We start from the raw sequence: 10,348 nt of genomic DNA, 5'->3' as shown, positions 1-10,348 counted from the left end.
GTCAGAATCAGGGGAATGTATAATGGGGAACAAGGAAATGGCTGACCAATTAAATACATACTTTTGTTCTGGCTTCACAAATGAGAACACAATTACCCTCCCAGAGATGTCGGGCAACATAGGGTCTAATGAGAGGGAGGAATTGACTGAAATCAGTATTTGTAGGGAAATGGTGTTAGCAAAATTGATGGGATTGAAGGCCAATAAATCCCCAGGGCCTGATAATGTACATCCTAGTATACTTAAGGAAGTGGCCCTAGAAATAGTAGATGCATTGCTGGTCATCTTCCAAAATTCTATGGACTCTGGAACAGTTCCCATGGATTGGAGGATAGCTAATGTAACCCCACTATTTATAAAGGGTGGTAGAGAGAAAACAGGGAATTATAGAATGGTACGCCTGACATTGGTAGTGGGGAAAGTACTAGAGTCAATTATAAAAGATGTAATAGCAGAGCACTTAATAAACAGTGACAAAATCAACATCGATTTACCAAAGGTAAATCATGCTTGACTAATCCAGTGGAATATTTTGAGGATGTAACTGGTAGAATAGGTAAGGGAGAACCAGAGGATGTTGTGTATTTGGACTTTCAGAAGGCTTTTAATAAAGTCCCACATAAGAGATTAGCGTGTAAATTTAAAGCACCTGGGATTGGGGGTAAGTAATGACTTGGATAGATAACTGGTTGGCAGACAGGAAGCAAAGAGTTGGAATAAACGGGTCTTTTTCTGAGTGGCAGGCAGTGACTAGTGGGGTACCGCAGGGATCGGTGCGAGGACCCCAGCTATTCACAATATATATAAATGATCTAGACAAGGGAACTAGATGTAATATCTCCAGGTTTGCAGACGACACAAAGCTGGGTGGGTGTCTCTGCTGTGTGGAGGATGCAGATAAACTCCAGTATGATTTAGACAGGTTAGGTGATTGTACAGATGCATGACAATTGCAGTATATTGTGGATAAATGCGGGGTTGTCCACTTCGGTGGCAAAAACATGAAGACAGATTATTATCAGACCGGCAATAGATTGGGAGAAGGGGAAGTGCAAGGAGACATGGGTGTCCTTGTGCACCAGTCGCTGAAGGTAAGCATGCAGGTGCAGCAGGTGGTTAAGATGGCAAATGGTATGTTGGCCTTCATAGCGAGAGAATTTGAGTACAGGAGCAAGGATGTCTTGCTGTAGTTGTTCAGGGCCTTGGTGAGACCACACCTTGAGTATTCTGTGCCGTTTTGGTCGCCTGATCTGAGGAAGGATGTTCTTGCCATGTAGAGAATGCAGCGAAGATTCACCAGACTGATACCTGGGATGGCAGGAATGACGTATGAGGAGAGATTGGATCGATTAGGCATACATTTGCTGGTGTTTAGAAGAATGGGAGGGGATCTCATTGAAACTTATAAAATTCTAACAGGACTAGACAGACTAGATGCAGGTAGGATGTTCCTGATGGCGGGGGAGTCCAGAACCAGGGGTCACAGTCTAAGGATAAGGATTAAGCCATTTAGGACTGAGCTGAGGAGGAATTTCTTCACCCAGAGAACGTTGAACCTGTGGAATTCTCTGCCACACAGGGAAGTTGAGGCCAATTCATTAAGTATATTCAAGAAGGAGTTGGATATATTTCTTCAGGCTAAAGGGATCAAGTGATATGGGGATAAAGCAGGGACAGGGTACTGAATTTGGATGATCAGCCATGATCTCATTAAATGGCGGAGCAGGATCGAGAGGCCGAATGGCCTACACCTGCTCCTATCTTCTATGTATCTATGTTCAACATGGAGGAGTACTGATTCATCAGCTGAGGGAGAGCAGTATGTGGTAATCAGCTGGAGGTTTCCTTGACCATGCTAGACCCCTCCTGATTTTGAACACATCTATCAAATCTCATCGCTATCTTCTCTACTCTGAGGAGAACAACGAAAACGTCTCAATCTATACACCTAACTGAAGTCCCTCATCCCCTGAAACAAGCTTGTAAATCTTTTCTGCCTTCACATTCTTCCTGAAATGTTGTGCCCAGAATCCTCCAGCTGAGGCCTAACCAATGATATATAAAGGCTCAGTATTACTTCCTTGATTTTGTACTCTATGCCTCTATTAATAAAGCCAAGGATCCCGTGTGCTTTTTAACAGCCTTCTTAACTTGTCCCGCCACATTCAGAGATAGATATTTACACCCCCAGGTCTCTCTGTTCCTGCACCCGATTTAAAATTGTTTCATTTAGTTTATATTGCCTCAGTTCAATCATCCCACCAAAATGGATCACTTCACACATCTGCTATGTCTCTGCCCATTTCATTATTTACGACAGTTCTGAGTTTCCTGTCATCTGCAGACTTTGATATTTTGCCCAGTATACCCAAGTCCAGGTAATTAATGTATATGAGAAAGAGCATTGGTCCTAATACCGAGCCCTGGGGAACAGCGCTGTATATTTCCCTCCAGTCTGAAAAATAACCGTTCACCACTATTTACAACTGATACACGTGCACAGCATCGTACTCATTCTATAAACACCCATTTTATATATAAACACCACACACATATACATAACAACAACTTGCATTTATGTAGCACCTTTAAAGTAGTAAAACGTCCAAAGGCGCTTCACAGGAGCGATTATCAGACAGAATTGTACACCGAGCCACATAAGGAGATATTAGCACAGGTGACCAAAAGCTTGGTCAAAGTGGTAGATTTTAAGGAGCGTCTTAAAGGAGGAAAGAGAGGCGGAGATGTTTAGGGAGGGAATTCCAGAGCTTAGGGCCTCGGCTCACACACACAGTTTGTATTTTTACACGGCCTTGTTTGCAGTTATGAATATTGCTTCCAGCCGAAAGTTTAATTGTTTTTCAGAAGCTGCTCGACCAGTTGTGTATTTGGAGCAGTTTCCCAGTTTATTTCCCTTTGATGTGATGATTGTGGGGGCTCGGTGTGTGTAATTGGATTTGCTGCAGTCAGCCATCAGCAGGTGGTGAAAGCGGGCGTGAGACGGTGAGTGACAGGTGAGCGCTGCTTCTGATGCTGTCTGACACCCGGGGGACTCGAGTGGGCGGGGATTTTAAAGCCCGTTCATTACTCCAAGGCAGGAGAAATGAAACAGTGTTTGATGAACGTGTATATATACAAACATCGCTGGTTACAGTGTGGAGCTCGGGGCGCAACGGTACCGTGTCTGACTCCAGATTAGAAGGCTGCGTGTTCAAATCACGTCGAGGTCATCGTTTTTTTGGATAATCCCGTAATTAATATTTTCTTTGCTGTTTCACGATAACCAGACCCTTGCTCTAAAGTCTGTCTCACTGTTTCCCCAGTGTCAGGGAGTGAAGCGCCTGATGCCCTCATGTATTTAATTTTACTATTCACAAATACAGTTATTCGTTCAAAGTCAACCTGCAGGTGGCCACACATAGAATAAACAGAGCCAGAGAGACAGACAGAATCGGGAAACACCGGGAAATCGGCAAGAGATATTGACAAGCAGATGTTTCCGAGACCAGAACCTGTCATCATTGATGAAGAACTGGATCCGGTCCCAAAAACTATCAGCACAGAGCTGGATATACTGGGTTTTTTAAGATTGCTGATATTGCCAGCCCACCTGTCCTCTCTTGGCACTTGGTTCTTCCCATAGCCCTGAATAAAGAAGGTAATGACCTGGGGAGTGGATTACCTGAAGAAACTGAAGATGAGAACTCTACTTCTCAGATTGCTGGAAAGATGCCATAGTTTTGTGTCTAAAAGCGCTTTGCGATCAGAACATTGCCTGAAGCCCTGTGGTTAATGAAAGGGCTTTTGATGCTTGATTTTCTTACACACCTTGGAATTCAGGAGAACCTGGTTCATGGTTTGCAGGACAAGTTAAACCCCTGGAGCGGAGGCACCTGGCTGCAAGCAGCGACAAAAATGTTCAAAGTGATCAGACCCGGCGAGCTCAGTTGCCAGAGTGTGAGACTCTTAATTTCAATGTTCGTTAGTTCGAACCCCACGTTGGGCGAAAGCATTTTGATAAACTTTATGTTGCTTTCACGGTAAAGCATCATTAATTAACCAATAATCTTCTTTTGCACAATGAAAGAAATGCTAACAGTGGTAGAGTCGATAGTTCAATAATTTGTACCGTTGCCCATATCTCATTATACACACTGAACTTTAGGAGTCTGGTTTAAAAATGGTCACTGCTGATGACACCAGTAATCTGGGGAGCTTTGGTCAAATTTAACAGGACCGGTTATTTCTACCGTGCACAGAAAATAGAATCAGTAGTGAACATAAAATCCCATTGTGCTGAATTTCAGATTCAACGCAATCAGCTGAGAAATAAAGTGAAATTAATTTACAGTGAAAAGATTTGGAAGTAAGTGTTACTCGTATTTCTGCCTTTAATTCAAGTTTGTGGCTTCTGACTCCCTTTCGCGTCTCTGACTAAGAAAGGAGGGGCTTGACGTTGACCAGACTGCACGGGCCCTGATATATGTGAGCTCATCCTTTATATTGAGTTGTTTCCCACTTTTGTTTATTGGTGTCAGCTTTAACTCAGCGGTTACTTCGCTACTACTTGTTTAAATTTAAGTACTGCCTTACCGCGGGCGCTGCCTAGCGTTTGTATTGTCAGTTTCAATCCCCTTTTACATCGAAACACATTGTAACCGTGATTTTAATTTAGCAGTGTGAAATTTTTCTAGGACAACTTTAAACGATTCATAACCGATTCCTTTCAACACTTTGACCCGGGTTCGATTCCCGGTTAGGGAATTAATTTTGATATCACCGTTTTTAATTAATTAATGCGAAGTAATTTTATTAAATTAATAACATGCATCTAATGTGATAAAATAAGAATTGATTTAATAACCATTATTGAACCAATAACTTCCTTTTGCAGAATGAAATACATTAAAATATGCTTACTGAGGGACAGTCGAAATACAGTGAATTATTTTGCTCTTGCATGTGCTGAACTTTTAACCCATATCTCATTTTACACATCGTATTTTAGGAGAATGCTTTCAAATGTTCATTGCTTGTGAGAGCAGGGATCTGGGGCAACTTCTGTTAAATTAAACAGGACCGGCTATTTCACAGAAAAAAAAATTCTCTGCCAATGTTTTCAGATCATAGACTGACCGATCTTTCTTAGTGGATGACTTGACATTTGCCCACATTGACCTCCATTAATCACATTTCAGGGGAGATTTAAGAGAGTTGTTCAAAATTATGGGGGAAACAGTTTCCACTGGCATGAGTGTCAGCAGGGCTATGGGGGAAGAGCAGCGGAGTGGGACTATTTGGATAGCTCTTTCAAAGGTACAACATCAATTGTTCATTTTAATCTGCGACTGAGAGATTTTTGTTAACCAAAGGTATTTAGGGATAATTCAAGTCAGTGAGACCCTTCATAATTGTTTCAATCATCTTTAATCAACCCACAATATTGTGTTGCTCACTGCAGGAATTAATAACAAGTTTACTGGGTGACAGGCAAACTGCGATAACTTATTATAGAATCATAGAATCAGACAGCACAGAAGGAGGCCATTCGGCCCATAGTGCCTGTGCCTCTTTGAAAGAGCAATCCAATTATTCCCACTGCCCTGCTCTTTTCCCAAAGCCCTGCAAGTGTTTCTTTTTCAATTTTCTTCCCCTTTGAAAGTTAATATTGAATCTGCTTCCACCACGATGTCAGGCAGAAAAATATTGACGTTAATATTATCCGAGGCCCATTTCACACAGTAATTTCCATGCTTTGCATGTCATGAATTTGTTCTCTTCTCATTTTACACACTTTATTTTAGCAGTTTGCTCTGCAAACCATGAACCAGGTTCTCCTGAATTCCAAGGTGTGTAAGGAAATCTAGCTCACCTGTCAGTCACTGTCTCTGGCCCGCTTTCACCACCTGCTGCCGGCTGACTGCAGCAAATCCAGTTACACACACCGAGCCCCCACAATCATTACATCACAGGGAAATAAACTGGGAAACTGCTCAAAATACACAACTGGTCGAGCAGCTTCTGAACAACAATTAAACTTGCGGCGTATGGACAATATTCAGAACTGTGAACCAGGCCGTGTAAAAATAAAAACAGTGTCATAGAATCATAGATTCAACATTAACTTTCAAATGGGAAATGTAGTTGAAAAAGAAACACTTGCAGGGCTATGGGGAAAGAGAAGGGCAGTGGGACTCATTGAATAGTTCTTTCAAAGAGCCGGTACAGGCACGATGGGGCTTAATGGGTTCCTTCTGTGCTGTCTGATTCTACAAAAATGTTACTAAAGTTTGACTCTCACCTGGAAAACATGTTAGCATTCCCTTCAGTGTGCAACAACAAGCAGTGGGTCGATTAAGAGAATTATTAAGTGTCTAACAGACTTGAATTATTTTATTAAACAGTTTTGTAAGAACCAATGGGTCGCGGCGATGAGAGCGCCGAATCCTAACCACTAGATCACCAGGGAACACTTGTACAAACTGCAATATCTCGCAGATCCTTGCTCGCTTACTACCAGCAGATCAAAACCGTATTTTAGTTTTGGTCACCTTACCTGTTGAAGGATATACTTGCCTTAGATGGGGTGTGAGAAGGTTCAGCAGGCTGATTCCTGCAATGAGAGGGCTGTCCTATGAGGAGCGATTGAGTAGATTGGGCCTATACTCTCTCGAGTTGAGAAGAACGAGAGGTGATCTCATTGAATCATACAATCATACAGCTACTTATGCAACTGCCTTTTGAAAACCACGATTGAATCTGCCTCCAGCACCCTTTCAGGCAGTGCATTCCGGATCCTACGATCGATAATCATAAACCAAGTCTGACAGTGGCACAGTAATTAGTGAGGATAGGCGCAGAAAATTGCAAAGGGACATTGATTGAGTGGGAAAACTGGAGGCATCTGATTCAGAAGATTCGGGGGCGACCTGAAAATTCGAGAGTTTAATGATTTTGAAAGGAACATTTTTGACTTGTGCAGTTTCGGTTAGAGAAATGTTAGTGAAAGGAAATTATTCCAGAATCTGGAATTCAGCATTTCACCTTCTCGCTAAACAGTTCTTTCTGGATGGTTAGCTAAGCAGAGGTTTCCGTAGTGTAGCGGTTTATCATGTTCACCTCACAGGCGAAAAGTCTCCGGCTCGATCCTGGGGGGAAACATTATGTTCTAGAATTGGTGCATGGTTCAAACTGAAAATAAACCTTTCCTATTTCAATTTAATAAAAATGAACAATGGAAGAAATCATATTGTAATTATAAAGGAATAAAATAAAATATTTCATAGAGGCTGTACATTATCTGATCCTGGACTATTCTTCACAGACTCAAACTCAGCACAGATACCGACAGTGTCCCTCCCTCACTCCCGTTTCCTGCCCTGATGGTGCAGAAAGCCCCTCTCAAAGCTGCACAATCGACCGGTTTCAGTGGATCCGCGGGACAACTTTAAAGGATCCTGCAGCGTCGCCTCAGCTAATAACCATTGATCGTCACCATATTTCAGACACCGCATCAACCCCGTCCATTTCAGTCGAAGTCGTCTTAATTTCCACCAAGTAACCTCCCTAGCACTGAAAATTAACTTTTATAAGTGTGGAAACTCATTCCTTCAGATATAAATTGTTGTTGAAGATTTTTGATATTATAAAAATGTTTTTACTTTTGTCTCTTTCTTTTCTCCCTCTTAATCCAACATTTATTTTCCTCTCTTTATTTCTCTTTCTGTGCCTGATTGGACATTGAATTCCCTATTCTAATTGACTCTTCCTGGTTCAGATTCTGCGCTGCTCATTAACGATTCTTCAATCAATTAATTATGGGGTATGGCGGCATAGTGATTATGTTACTCGACCTGTAATCCAGAGGAAAAGTGGAATGGTGGGGAGAAAATTGTCCAGTGCTTGCTGGTGGAGAGGTTTGCCTTGAGGGGGCAGCGATGAATCGCCATTGCAGTGCTGGTCCCGCCACAAACTGTTCCTCAGCCGCAGACTTCATGATGATCTGGAGACCTGAGCTCACAATCCCACCACGGCAGATCGTGGAAGGATTAAAATCGGGGATGTGTAAGAGCCCAGAATTGGAGGAGTGCAGAGATCACAGAGGGTGTAGGGCTGGAGAAGGTTACAGAGATAGAGAGGGGCGAGTCCATGGAGGGATTTCAAAACAAGGAAGAGAATTTGAAAATTGAGTTGTAGCCTATGTAGGTGAGTGAGAGCCGGGGTGATGGGTAAACGGGACCTGGTGCGAGTTAGGATACGGGCAGCAGAGGATTGGATGAGCTGAAGTCTATGGAGGGAGGATGATGGGAGGCCTTCCAGGTGTACATTAGAATCGTCAGGTCTGGAGGTGACAAAGGCAAGGATGAGGGTTTCAGCAGCAGATCAGCGGCGGAGTCGGGCGACGTTACAGAGGTGGAAGTAGACCGTCTTAGGCGGAAGCTCAGCTCAGTATCAAATGCGGCACCAAGGTTGCAAGCTGTCTGGTTCAGTCTCAGTGGCCAGGGATTGGGATGAAGTCGGTGGCTCGGGAACGGAGTTTGTGTCGGGGACCAGCACTGCAATGGCGATACATCACTGCCCTCTCAAGGCTACTTGCAAACCTCGCCCAGCAGCAATATTGGAAGAACTGGACAATTTTAACTCCACCATTCCATTCCGGCCTTTTCTCATCCAAACCTTCAGCTTCGACATTTTCCCGCTGCTGAGCAGCCAATTACAATTACTTTTACAACAGCTGGGCATAAGAGGGAATCAGGTTCCACCGAGATTTGAACTCGTATTGCTGGATTCAAAGTCCAGAGTGCTCACCATTACACCATGGAACCCTTACACACTATTCCGAGCCTAATTCGCTTTTTTCCAACTCACCTGCCATTCACAGCTGCTGAGTATTTTCAGCAAATTCTGTTTTTATTTCAAACTTCCAGCATCCGCAGCATTTTGTCTTGTGTTAGAAAAGAAAACGGAATCCTGGGCTTTACAGACAGAGGCATAGAGGGCAAAAGGAAGGAAGTTATACCAAACCTTTGGAGTATTGTGTGTAATTCGGGCACTGCGCTTTAGGACGGATGTGGGAGTTCAGTTCCGTGGAGTACTAGAGAAGAAGAGGCTGTTCTCCTCAGAGCAGAGAAGATAAGGGCAGATTTTCTCGAAGTGTTCAATATCATGAAGAGTTTTAATAAAGTAAACAAGGAGAACATTTTCCGGCGGCAGAATTGTTGCTAACCAGAAAACACATATTAAAGTGATTGGATAAAGTATCAGTAATAAGGTTCTCTAGGGCTTTTGTTGGCCGATTTACTGGTAAACCTGGGAATTGAGGGGAAACTGGTTCATGGTTTGTAACACAAGCAGTGCGCGGGGTCAGACCGGCCCGGCTAGCTCAGTCGGTAGAGCCTGAGACTCTTAATCTCAGGGGCGGTTTGTGTTTCAAATTATTGGGCTGGCTTCACCGGCGATCCCCAGCTCTAAATCCCCCGGCACCTCTCGGTCAATGACTCTTTCAAAAAATGTGATTCAACAACATTATCAGGAAATCTGAAGTGTTTATAAACACCGGAAGTGGACACACCAGGGAGGAGCTCACAGTCTTGGACACAGAGTGAAATACACTGAAGTGTTTATAAAAAGTTACAGAACACAACACGTGTGTAAAATTCCCCGTTTTTTTCTCGGCCCTGATGGGTTGTGAAGGGAGAGACAGGCCGAAGTCCCACTGAGCCGCACTGACCCCGAGCCAAGGTGAAATTAAAATCAGTTCAATCTTTAGCAGCGGGCGGCTGGAGAGAGACAAGATTCCGGAGCTCGGAATCGCCTTTAAAATGAGCCCAAAAATTTAAAACGCAAACTCCCCAAGGTGGTGATGAAGTATCCTACACTCCACCGACTGGGCTAGCCGGACTGGTCTGTCGCAAGGACCCTGCCTGTGCTCCAGTTTCCTTACAATTCCCCGGTATATCTATAAATCCACCAGCAAAAGCCCCAGGGAACCTTATTACTGATTCATTGTCCAATTACTTGAATAGAAAGCGAGCGGAGGAGAAGGATTGAGAGCCTTCAGTGTGGGACAGAAGTGATGTTGTTTGACGGAGAAGCGACACAATCTCAATCAGTGCAGAGAGAGGTGAGTCAGCGGGTCACCTTCTCCCTTAACACATCCTTCTGACTCGCGGCTGACAAACTGAGCAGAGGTTTCGGGACTGCAGCAATTATCACGCTCGCCTTACACACGAAATGCCCTCGGTTCTGCTCCAGGGCGGGATGAATGATTTTGGAACTTGCTCCAGTTGAACCTCCAGGGGCGAGTTTCTTCCCCTGTGTAAAAGCGGCGACAATTGTCGGTTCCTCT

The 10,348-nt window shown here is 43.7% G+C and overlaps 1 non-coding gene across 1 annotated transcript; it reads right to left on the bottom strand.

The window, feature by feature from the left end:
* Positions 1-8,753: 8,753 nt before the first annotated feature.
* On the bottom strand, positions 8,754-8,825 carry trnaq-uug (transfer RNA glutamine (anticodon UUG)). Its single transcript has one exon. It is a non-coding gene; the product is annotated as a tRNA-Gln (tRNA).
* Positions 8,826-10,348: the final 1,523 nt, after the last annotated feature.

This window comes from Somniosus microcephalus, unplaced genomic scaffold (genome assembly GCF_052327205.1).
Source record: "Somniosus microcephalus isolate GS21.2 unplaced genomic scaffold, FLI_Smic_1.0 unresolved_chr4, whole genome shotgun sequence".
NCBI classification, from domain to species: domain Eukaryota; kingdom Metazoa; phylum Chordata; class Chondrichthyes; order Squaliformes; family Somniosidae; genus Somniosus; species Somniosus microcephalus.
Note: the sequence above shows the minus strand (reverse complement) of the source record. Positions and strands in the feature narration are given on the sequence as shown.